At 34.3% G+C, this 13,423-nt stretch overlaps 1 protein-coding gene across 2 annotated transcripts in view; it reads right to left on the reverse strand.

Annotated features, from left to right (window-relative positions):
- The window catches only part of LOC138707587 (cadherin-like and PC-esterase domain-containing protein 1), a 496,436-nt gene that overhangs the window by 23,650 nt on the left and 459,363 nt on the right, over window positions 1–13,423 (reverse strand). The window lies entirely within an intron of this gene.

Here is a 13,423-nt window from a genome sequence, read left to right on the forward strand (position 1 = left end):
CTGCAAAAGTAGCGATGTATGACCGTACTTTAACGTCATGCACCCAACACGACAGTCCATATAGCAAATCATATTTTAAAGAGGAATTTTCGCAAGAGGTAGTTTCTAGTCAATTTTGAAAGAGGCATGTTCGCACTGTTGAATGAACAAAGTAGGAATGACTGATCACTATCGTCCGTCCCAGGCATCTGTAGAGTGACTTTGCGCATATGGGGGCGGAGTCTATCTGTGCCGGAGTGTATTGCGGGCAGCATCAGCTCGAGACCGCTAAGGAGTAAGATGCTCGTGATAGAGTTCAGATAGAAATGATCCCCTCCCTACACGCGATTGGTAGCTTCGTTCAACCAATGCCTTCCCCCAGAGCGATCATTGGTCCTAGTCCTCCCAAATACCACTTGCGCAGAGGTTTTATTTCGTCTTTCTACTCCACAGATCATAGGCTCCCAGCGTGGTTGTGTGGCCATTATACTGGATGTTCAGTTCAAAGTGTGTCATGGCTCGCTGTATGACGTCATGTGGCTAGCCGATGAGCCTAGAGAATTCAATCTTCCTACACTTCCGCAAAGGCGAATTACCTACGTGGTAGAGAAGTTGCCTAGCAAGTACGGCGTTCATTCTGAAGAGTACGTACCGATACGTACGGTAACGCCTATAGTGGCAGGAATGTGAACTGTTTGGAAACACGTAATGAGGTGAGTTTTTTTTCTTTCTGTCGGGATATGGGGAGAGAGTCAAGACGATTACTTACGTATTCATTGACATTAACTTACACGGTCAACATGGACACGGAGCATTTGATTTGTATTGTGGAATGTTGCCGTACGCAACCGATGATAACAAATACACTGCGTACGACTTTCCTGCGCAAAACACAGTTCGAAAGAGGTTATGGTAGCACACAGACAGTACAGACCGCCTTCTGTTGCTACGACGTTCAAGTTATACCATATACGTTGTCAAGTTCAGATTGAACGCCTTGAATATAGGCAACTTCTCTGACATAAAAGCTGAAACTCGCTTCAAATCGCTGACACAACAGTGACGTCATGACACATTTTGAAATGAACACCCAGTATATCTTTCCCAAGCGACTACGCAACCACCAGGCAATACGGAAACCTTATGGCGTAGCCGTAGTCTTTAAGGTACATTATTTACATTCAGTAAAGTTTAGTATTGGTGACATTTGTATACTCACGCTTTAATTTCTCCTTGTAGTCACTTTCAATCGTTTTTAGATGTCTGCAGTAAAGCTATTCGGTGTTGATAAAATTTACATTTTTTAAAATTATGAACTGTGATTAGATTTTATATTTTAAAGTTAAGTTTTAGTAAAGTTTGCAGATTTGAGAAATGTTGTTGCATAGGCATAGGCTACTGCAAGAGTTTCCACTCCATACCAACCTAAGTAAAGTAGTGAACGTACGTAGCTCAGTGGCAAAAGAGAATGTATTCTCCGTTCCCACAAAACTATTCCACTGCAACTCCAATAGAATCTCATTCTTTTTAGTTATAGCAACCAATTCATGCGCTTGAATTACATTCACTACGTGAACCAAAATTCAGATCTATTTTCCAGCGAGACATAGATGGACATGCGGTGCTGTTCTCACGATATAGAGTTGTTACGACACCGAAACACATGACGTCACATATATCAATGCCCCAAGCTAGAGTGAAATACACGACCATGGCTTTTGTATAGTGTTAAAGTTGATGTTTTGGCATCGCTGAGATGCCAACTTAATATCTGATTAAATTATGTTTTTAGATAATAATTATTAGACACTTATTGTTACTACTTTCAAAAATTTCAAATTCTGCTTGATTTCTTCAGTAATTAAACATTATAGTATTATTGTTATTATTATTATTATTATTATTATTATTATTATTATTATTATTTATAGATGACATATGTAAAAGAATAAGTTCAAACTACCTGTTATTTGCTGATGATCTCAAAATCTTTCGCTCAATAAATTGTCCTGCCGATTGCCAAACTCTTCAAAATGATATTAATTCTATTGAACTTTGGTCTGACAATAATGGAATGAAAATTAATGAAACAAAAACGTTTGTCATTTCGTACTCACGAGAAACTACTTCCATAAAATTTAACTATTCTCCTAACAACGTCTGAATTATTAGGAAAAATTCTATTAAAGATCTTGGTGTATTACTCGATTATAAATTATACTTTCACGATCATGTTCAATATATTTATAATCATTCAATAAGAATGCTTGGTTTAATAAGAACTAATAACTTATTCTTTTTCTACTCCAGAGTCACTATTAATTCTATACTTTACTTTGGTTCGATCTAATCTTCGATATGCATTTGTAGCCTGAAATTCCATTACTTCAACTGATTCGGTTAAATTGGAAAATATTCAAAGAAAATTTATTTCCTTATGTGCTTTTCGATTTATACCCAATTCCTCTGACTTTAACTATGAGATTACCTGTAAATATTTTAACTGTTGTAGCCTTTATTCTAGACGTCAAAATCTTGATTATCAATATTTTTGCAAAGTTATCATGGGTGATATTGATTGTGAGTCTATCATAAACAATATCAGCCTTCGTATTCCTACAAAAGGTTTAAGATTTCAAAAAAAAATTTATAACAGAAATTCAAAATTACTTTCTCCAGTCTGTAGATGCATAAAATATGCTAATTTACATGGGCACAATTTAGATCCTTTTAAGTTATAGTTTCGTTTTGATTATTAGTATTTACTGTTCTTGTTCTCAATTTTATTTATGTATGTTTTTGTTTATTTAAGATATTTTTTATTTTGTTTTTGCACCTTTGTATCTTCTGTTTGTGTTTTGTGCTGAACTATAATTGGCCTCTGGCTGTTGTTCAGCACACAAATATTAATAATAAATAAATAAATTATTACTATTAACTATTATTATTATTATTATTATTATTATTATTACTTTCAAAAATTTCAAATTCTGCTTGATTTCTTCAGTAATTCAAAATTATATTATTATTATTATTATTATTATTATTATTATTATTATTATTATTATTTCATTTGGTATTATTAATACTATATTACTGTTTCATTATGTCAAAGATGTTGGTGTTTGAATCGACAGTAGACTTATTTCCATAAATATTTACTTCATATAGCCTACAGCTACGCAGTTAATTATATAACTCACCTTTTTCAACAATAGGTTGACTTTTTATAAGTCATTTTTCAAAATTGAAACGCAATTTTTGTTGAAATTCCATTATAACAGACTTTATAATGACTAGTATAATGACTCGGCGATGTATGCAATAGAGAGGGAAAGGAACTGGCCACCCTACCTCATTATCTATTGGCCTAGTTGCCTCATAAGTTTTGCCTTCTTAGTATCATTTGTGAGGTTCAGACCTGTCTTCGGCCAGTTAATAAAACAAAAGATCAAGACTACAAAAATATAGATACTTCAATACGCCATTTATTCTTGTCATAATGTTTGTAGGCCTATAGTGTTTTGCATACTAATTCTAACACTAGTTAAGGAAACTTCGTGATTTATAAATTGTTACTCTTTATATTGTCAATATATGAATTCCCCATTTGAGACGTGTAATTCCAAAGCCCACTAAATCGAATCGAGCAATTTTTTCAAGAAACGAAAAAAAAAAAAAAAACGTTTACTGCTTTTGTTTTATTCTGAGATGGTTAGGTATCTAGAGGATATTGGAAAAGTAACTATTTTTCAGATGAGCTTTTTCATTGCATGTAGTGCTCTTTGGAACATTATTGATATGTAGGTCAATAATAGATAAAAAAAATCATTTTGCTGAAAAAGTGGATTTACAGGGATTTGGAACTGTACGCTTCATTTATTTTCTGCCGTTTTATAGGAACTAATACTACTGAATCATTTCTTAAACATTGCCTATGTGCATGTCCCAGTTAAGGAGATAAAAAATCATACTTTTATAGGTACATTAAAACATCGTAATGTTTTCCATCGCTGCTCAGATGTATCAAAACCACAGAATTACATCGTGAAATTATTGACCCGAACATTTACAAAGCACATAGATTATTTAGTAGTATTTATTTATTTAACCTGGTAGAGATAAGGCCGTCAGGCCTTCTCTGCCCCTCTACCAGGAGATTCCATCTACAATATCAACAATAAAATTACAATTAAGTTAAGTTAGTATTAGTATTAGTAGATTAGTAGATTATGGAGAAATAATTCTGAAATTACTTTGTGCGCGAACCCGGAATAATATTTTGTGGAACATTAAGGCCCAATTGTATAAAACTCCCTGACTAAAGATCAACTTTGATCGAAGATCGAAAAGTGAACCGAGTTCAGACACTTCTTCTATTGTATAAAACTTTTCTGCGATCAAATTACCTTGCTTCAAATGCAATCTAAGTTCACGTGAAAAGGATTTGGCAACATCGTTTAAACAGGTGAAATACGTGATGCGCGGACCATGTTATACAGTTTTGTTCAGTGTTGCCAATCTAGCGACTTTAACTCTTTTTCAACAACAATTTCTTTTAACTTTTATATTGCTTAAATAGGGATTTGGTGACCTTTTTAGCACCCCATAGTGACAAAATTTAATCTTTCTTTGTTGATAATGAGAAATCTAGCGACTTTACAACTACTTTTTGGCGACTTTCCGTACACTCTGTTCGAGACACTGGTTTTTTGTGCAATGTAAATAATGGCGGACAATAAGAAGAAGGTTGACTGTTCTCCGAGTTGTTATCATGTTATGGTGTTTGATACTGCTAAACATAATAAAGCTTTATAAAACGACAATTTTCGTTTAGTAATACAATTAATTGAACATTTATGAATGTACCTATCATATCCACTAATAATTAATGGTTGTTATAAACATAATATAATTATAGGTTATGTTATTTGATACTGCTGAACACGATAGAGCCTTATAAAATATAAAATTGTTTGTGTATTAAGGCAAGAAATTGAAAGAAATATATATAAATGTACCTATCATATCTATTAATATTAATAATAATGGATATTTTTTTGCACAATCTGTCATATATTTCGAACAGAAAAGAAATAACTGAACTTGGATCATCTAACTTAATCGGAGAAATTTCTTCAGTCAAAGTTGACTTTAGTTTGAGACAAATTAATCTCAGATTAGACTTTATACAACACAAAATTCCAAGTTCAGCTGAAACAAGGATCAATTTAACCTCTCATCTAAGATTAAATGGTTTACACAATCGGGCCTAAGATTCTGAATAACATCATCACGCAGGAATGGAAACCAGGGTGCTGGAGAAACATCTAGGCCTACTCTATAACTCTTGCCCGCCGCCCAAGCTACGTTTCCTTCCACTAACTTTAGAATTTCAAAATAATTCACGCAGTCTTTCAAAAGAAGTACTTGCAAATTGAAGAACTGGCTCTACTGGTAATGCAGGGCTTGATTTCCATCAGATTCAGTTCCCTTTCCATAGCAGTTTTTTTTTCGGAATTTTCCCATTATCATCAAAGCATCGTCTGGTGCTTTAAATGTTTTTATGCTCGACCATGCCGAAATGTAGGAATTATACACCTGGTAGCAGTCCTTTAATGCATGTCATTAAAGTACATCTATTCATTAAAGTTCAGGTTTTCGATTATTTTTGGATATGCAATCGAAAGACAACGAGGGAAACGTCACGGAGGCTGGAAATCCAATACTGTCGCAGAAGGTTATGTTCTGTTACTATAATAATTAGCGTTAATTGTAAATAATATTCAAATAAATTCAATTTGTCATCTCGTTTTTCAATTCTAAATCAATTTCCAGGTTATATAAAAATTAGTTCATGTTATTTTCTAGATTACATCAAGGTCAATGACATTATTGTTCCTCGGAAAAAATCAATACTTTCGCGTCTGCGCACATCTCACAATTTACGAGCTATGCACAAAGTCACTACTGATCTTCAGTCAGATACGAATAAAATGAATACTTCTGAATAATTTCAAGTTAGAAATATGGTCGAGCATAAAAAGTCGTATGAAACTTGCCTATAATGGTAATTAAGACGCTCGTATAAAGATTATGAAACTCGCTTGCGCTCGTTTCATAAACAAACATACTCGCTTCTTAATTACTATCATTATAGGCTCGTTCCATAATGTACTATTATTTTTATGTTTTATTTAATTACGATCGCAACTGCCGAGGGTTGTATCAGCGTCACCCGTGTGCCGGCATTTTTTCCTGCACGAGTTCCTTTACATGCAAGTAAATCTACTGACATGAACCTTAAGCCGGGATCGAACCTGCAACCTTGGGCACAGAAGGCCAGCACTCTGCCGACTGTGCCACCCAGGCCGACTCGTCTAATGGTAATGGATTGAGAAATGACAGGGTTCTTCGAAAAAATCGGAGAGATATTGCTCCATTGTCACTTTTCCCACTATATATATTTAGATATGGTAGACTGCTTGTGGTTAATTATATCTCCAAAGTCTGGCGCTCCTAAAGGAGAACTCAGGGACGATGCCTCCCTAAAGAAAGCATTTGAGACGCCTCTTTTATTTTCGCTTGCTCGACTAGTTTTATTTCGAAGTTTATAACCATCGTTAACTGAATGACTTGAACACTTCACCATGGAAAATGAGTTGTTCCTTTAACGTCTAGTCCGAGTGTGTGTCATATTTCTCTTCAAACCAAGACCCCACCGATTGCGACGCCGAGCACGTTGAAGTTTTGAAGACAATAATAGTTGAAAGATATACGAGAAAAGGAGCTTATCAGCTTTCTTCAAATGCTACATGAGGCATTTTTGATGAAAAGAAATACTATTATCAAATCATACATGGAAATACTCCAATGGTGGAATTCAACACCTACTGGCTAAATGTTCCCGCATAATGAATAATTAATATTTTATATGGAGTAACAAAAATACAACATAAATTATATTTTAGTGTCGATTCCAAAGTAAAAGAGTGTATTTTAATTTATTATTAAGTGACTTAAAATATAAACATAATATCTGTCACTCGTACACTGGCGTTCAAAGATATCTGATCTCCAATTTTCTGATCGTGTAAGCCAACTTTCTAACCACGGTATAAGTCAGAACCAAAGATATAACAAATTGACAAATTTTGAAATAGTTCCACTAGTTCTTATTAGTTGACCATGCATGCTATCGGGAAGGGTGAAAAAGTATATGAGAAAATGTTGATGTAGCCTATATTAAGTATAAATTATTCTCATAATTGAAAGTATGAGTGGTTTCCCGCTAAATCTAAAGTTTTTTTTTACAATCATTAGAGGGGAATGATATTTTGAATTGTATAATGCGGGTATATTTATGTACTGTTGGCGACAATGACTGTTACCTTTGCCATCTCTTCATAGGCGTAATAACTAAAGAATAATTTATGCGAACAAATTATCGATCACTATCGATTAGTAGGGGTCAGGTATCTCTGAACGCCAGTGTACATTTTGATCGTGTAAGCGAACTTTCTAACCACGGAATATGTCAGAACAAAAGATATAACAAATTCACAAACTTTGAAATAGTTCCACTAGTTCTCAATAGGTGACCATGCTATTGGGAAGGATAAAAAAAAGTATTTGGGAAAATGTTGATGTAGCCTATATTAAGTATAAATTATTCTCATAGTTGAAAGTTTTAAGCGGTTTCCCTCTAAATCTAAAGTTTTTTTTTTTAATCATTAGAGGGGTATGATATTTTGACATTTATAATGCGGGTATATTTATGTACTGTTGGCGACACTGACTTATCTTTGCCATCTCCTCATAGACGTTATAACTAAAGAATAACTTATGCGAACAAATTATCGATCACTATCGATTAGTAGGGGTCAGATATCTCGGAACGCCAGTGTACATTTTGATCGTGTAAGCGAACTTCCTAACCACGGAATATGTCAGAACAAAAGACATAACAAATTGGCAAACTTTGAAATAGTTGCACTAGTTCTCAATAGTTGACCATGCATGCTATTGGGAAGGGTAAAAAAAGGTATTTGGGAAAATGTTGATGTAGCCTATATTAAGCATAAATTATTCTCATAATTGAAAGTATCAGCGGTTTCCAACTAAATCTAACGTTTTTTTCTTTACAATCATTAGAAGGGGATGATATTTTGAATTTTATAATGCGGGTATATTTATGTACTGTTGGCGACACTGACTGTTATCTTTGCCATCTATCCATAGACGTAATAACTAAAGAATAACTTATGCGAACAAATTATCGATCACTATCGATTAGTAGGGGTCAGTATCTTTGAACGCCACTGTACATTTGGGAGGGGGTGTGCTAGATAGAATTTGTTTATAACGTCCGACCATCAATGCACTTGGGTGTACTTCTGAAAGATTTGTAATGGAGAAAGCTACTGTTTAACCAAGTTTTCTTCTTGCACTTCATTTCAAAGCGTAATTTTCTAACGAAATTTGCCGTACTATCGCCATTTCATTATGTTATTTCTCTGAATAGAATTTCTAGTTTACAGTGGAATAAGGAATTACAATTACTTCGCGAGCTCAAAGAAAGCTTTTGTCTTTGTTTTGAGGAGGGTTTCCGTGGTTAGGACTTGCTTTCACAGAGAACAATGGCGCTCTTATCATGTTCTGCTTTCAGTCTGTCATCGATTGATCCCCTCTCTCTTGGAACGGCTGCATGATCTTGTTACGAACCTCAGGCAAGGGATTAATTAACCAATTTATATCTTCCATAAAGTAACGCTGCAACCACGTACAAGCCACTGATCGCTATATTGCATTACGGCAACGCAGGGTCGTCACGCATATTCTGCGCGGGCTGAAACGAGACACGAGAGATTTTGTTCTTCCCTCGTCTCGTTCATACGTGTACGATATTCAAACGAAGGATGCCATATAAACGACTCGTAATTTTACGTTATGTATTCTATGCAAATATAATTGTTTTACGTAGTTTGCAAAATGCATCATTAGAAATTATACGAAATGCAAACTCTAGTACAATTCTGCTTTTGAAGTAGTTGCCCTTAAATTAAGTTGAACACAGTATACTGAAGGAAAGCATGAAAACAAATGTGAGAAGTAATGACAACATTTTGACGATGTTCGCGGTGGTTACGAGAATTTTTATATTTGTCACAACACATAGGGGAGAGCATGGTAGTATCGGACATCGGTAATATCGGACAGTGAGTTTCTTTCATCTATCACCAGATGATAGTACCTGAATGGCATGGTTACATTTTTGTGATGTCGCATACAGAAACGTAACCATGTCATTCAGGTACTACCATCTGGTGGTAGATGAAAGAAACGCACTGTCCGATATTACCCGATGTCCGATACTACCCAACTTTCCCCTATGCAAAAATATCCAACACTTTGGAACTTACATATCGACTCCGAGAAATTTGTTATTTCTGAGTCTAAACCACGATGCAAAACACAAAATACAAAATAATCTCGCACCAAAATGGGAAGACTGAGATACTTGCAATCACGGCATTGCAATGCGGAACTAACGAGAAGCAAACATTAAATTTAGAAATGCACTATTATTATTATTATTATTAGCCATATTATTATTATTATTATTATTATTATTATTATTATTATTATTATTATTCTCGCTGCGGCCTTGGACCACGTTATTTTAACTGATTTGCTATAACCCATTTCCAATATTCTCGCATTCGTGCTCTATGTGTTTTTTTCCTTCTTCAGTCCACATGCTGCCAGTTTTCAGTTTAGATTTTTCCTGGAAGCTCCGAAATGCTCTAAGTTTGTTCTTAAGAGGTTCGCGTTCTTGGATGTCTTCTTGACTTTTCGATTGTTGGTAAAATTCATGTTCTGGGAATAATAAGTTAATTATGTACCGGTAGTAAAATATCGCTGCAATTGAAAAGTATTGGGAATAAATTTGAATAAGGAACAAAAAAAAAGTTTCCTTCCCAGGCAGGATTCGAACCACGAAAGTCTTAGTTACCAGTCTATCATGCTCTGGAGTGAACAAGGCTCTGAAATCAGCTACAAGGGTAGGTCCGTTTTTTTTGTCACTACTGTACAATTTTTCGTCGATACTAGTGCTGTAGCCATTAATTCCATTATGTTTCATTACATGTAAATTGATTTTTGCATATTTTAATAGCTCCGTGATATAAAGACTAGTTAGGGTCATAATTCCTTCTTTAATAAATAAAGGCTCATGGAATTCGCTGTCGCTGGAAATCAGGGGTAGTCTTAGTCCTCAGTTGTTTGAAATTAGGCTTTTTAGAAATATTTTAAATGCACAGAATTAGTTTTTAGGTATAATTTTTATTCATTATTATCATTATTATTATTATTGTTATTATTATTATTATTATTATTATTATTATTATTATTATTATTATTATTTTATACAGTCATTACTTTATTTTTCCAGTAACACTAATATCTAGGTAATTGTCATTGTCTCAATGTAACCCGTGCTGTGCTGATCATACAATACATGGTAAGGTTTATCTTGTCGCAGTAGCAATAAACACAAGTCCCTTCAAATGAGGATGGAGATTATAGGAGTGTTATAAATTTTCAGGATTCCTTTCAAATCCTTGTTATTGTACAGGCTGCCGGAACTCAGTTTCTTGAAAGACAAGCTCAGTGACGGAACTATACAGTACGAAGAGATATTTTGTTACTTTATTTTGCGCTACAGAATGTATCAACTAGTCCCTTCCGCCACTGGCATCGCTTCACTCCCCCCATCACAATAACAACACATACGAGGTAAGACATAGCTCCTTTCTCTCTCTTTTCACAGTGAGACAAGATTCATCACACAGACTTTAATTGTACTATTCCTTTAGTTGTGAGATTATATTCATATATATTAATTCTTTTATTCAAAGTTAATACTTGTATACTACAATGTATTTTCCTGTTTGTGATTATGTATTCAGTCTCTTTTTATTATATATTATTATTATTATTATTATTATTATTATTATTATTATTATTATTATTAAGTCAATACTGATTGTGTATATGTATTCAATCTCTCTTTTTTACTTTATTATTATTATTATTATTATTATTATTATTATTATTTTTTTTTTAAGTTAATATTTGTATACGGTATGTATTTTTCTGTATGTGATTTGATCCTGGTTGAGTGGAAGAGAAGGCCTAAAGGCCTTAACTCTACCAGGGAAAATAAAACTATTATTATTATTATTATTATTATTATTATTATTATTATTATTATCAAGTTAATACTGATTGTGTATATGTATTCAATCTCTCTTTTTTACTTTATTATTATTATTATTATTATTACTATTATTATTATTATTATTATTATTATTATTATTTTAAGTTAATATTTGTATACCGGTATGTATTTTTCTGTATGTGATTTGATCCTGGTTGAGTGGAAGAGAAGGCCTAAAGGCCTTAACTCTGCCAGGGAAAATAAAACTGTTATTATTATTATTATTATAATTATTATTATTATTATTATTATTATTATTATTATTATTATTATTATTATTAATACTGATTGTGTATATGTATTCAATCTCTCTTTTTTACTTTATTATTATTATTATTATTATTATTATTATTATTATTATTATTATCATTATTATTATTTTTAAGTTAATATTTGTATACCGGTATGTATTTTTCTGTATGTGATTTGATCCTGGTTGAGTGGAAGAGAAGGCCTAAGGGCCTTAACTCTGCCATGGAAAATAAAACTATTATTATTATTATTATTATTATTATTATTATTATTATTATAATTATTATTATTATTATTATTATTATTATTATTATTATTATTATTACAGTGGGCAATCAGGTTAGAATTTGTTAATAATCTGATGGCTGTCTTTTGTATAACAAACACTTTGCCATGTGAGCACCATTTCCCCAAAGTAATAAACCATTATGTAATAATGTTTTGGAAAGAAACAAAATATACTGCTTTAACATAGGGCCGTGGCATAAATGTTTCCAAATTCCTTAAAATGTACAATACTATAGATAACCTGGCGCACACATAGTCAATGTGATCTGGCATTCCCAAGTAAGTTTACTGTTCAAAAAAATTACCAAGCGGGTTAACCGAAGTTGTTGTGAAGGGCACCACTATACTTGTTTTTTTTTTTTTTTTTTTTAAATGGTACATGACAGGAGTGTTGCGATCGGAAAAACAACTGAATGTCACATAGCGTGCTAGCCTGTTGCTATGGTAACAACGGTTGAGTTGCCAAACTTACCGTTCTCACATGACGAGTGCTTAATAGCTCTCTTGGCGAAATTCATTGTGCACACAATGTTAGCATTGGTACGTTTCGTCTTCGATTCTCTGTCGATTTTTGTATTGTTTTCTTACCTTCGCGTCAATTGTCAATGAATGTTTTAACGTCAGCCATCTTAACGTCAATTGTTAGTTTTCATCAGCTGGCAGCGTGGTGGTCCATAGTGGCAACATAGCACTGTAGTTCCAAGCTCGGCCGCTTAACTGTCATGTCCCATCTTTCAAAAAACAAGTATAGGAACACATCTTCAACTCTTCCAACACGAAAAGTCAGTGCACTAGACTAGGATAGGCACATTAGTGTCTCCATTCTGCAATAGTTTGATGCAGTGCCCTGCACACCGCGCAGCGCGCAATCTCTGCGCCCCTCGTGCACACATTTCTTAGCAATCGCCCTCGGCCCTGCATTCAAATAAACTCATTAACATACATGAATATGTCGCTCGCGCGTCGGGCGTCGCGTCGCGGTGACACAACTGTGCAGCATGTGACGAGCGAGCGGAACATCTGTGAAATTAAATTGTAGTTTCCTGAAACGCGTAAAAGGGGGCTGCGGTTGGTTTCACTCGCAAGTTTAGTTTCTGCAACACTTGCAGGAATTAGCTGTGGAAGGGACTGCAATCTCTGGATTAAGTGCAGTGTGCAAAGCAATTATGTTCCCCTTCGCCATTCCATTCCGCACAAAACTTCATCAACTCGACTCCAATTCTGTTTTCACTCTTCACAGAACAATATACATCGTCCAGATTTCTGATGACGTTGATAACTGCTATCGTGACAAACACGTCACTTGCGAGTCTGCGCGTGTCAGATAAATATGACGGCTGATTCCTAACAGCTGACGGGTTAATATCGGGTCCGACTGGAAAATCAAGGCATATCGTCCACGTCCAGGAACCGGGTTGAAATCCTAGCGAAACCGAGTGGAACTTACATCGGCAAACACGCATTCATCTCATCCAATTTCCACGGGAACGCCTAGGACGGCAATATTATCTACAGTTTTGCCGCATTACATTGCTTCGTCGATTTAGTAGAATGCGTTTGAATCCAAGCCCCAGCATACCGGCAAGGTACCGTGTCACAAACACTTTCAAGTCTCAGTATTTT

Source organism: Periplaneta americana, chromosome 10, assembly GCF_040183065.1.
Source record: "Periplaneta americana isolate PAMFEO1 chromosome 10, P.americana_PAMFEO1_priV1, whole genome shotgun sequence".
Classification (NCBI taxonomy): domain Eukaryota; kingdom Metazoa; phylum Arthropoda; class Insecta; order Blattodea; family Blattidae; genus Periplaneta; species Periplaneta americana.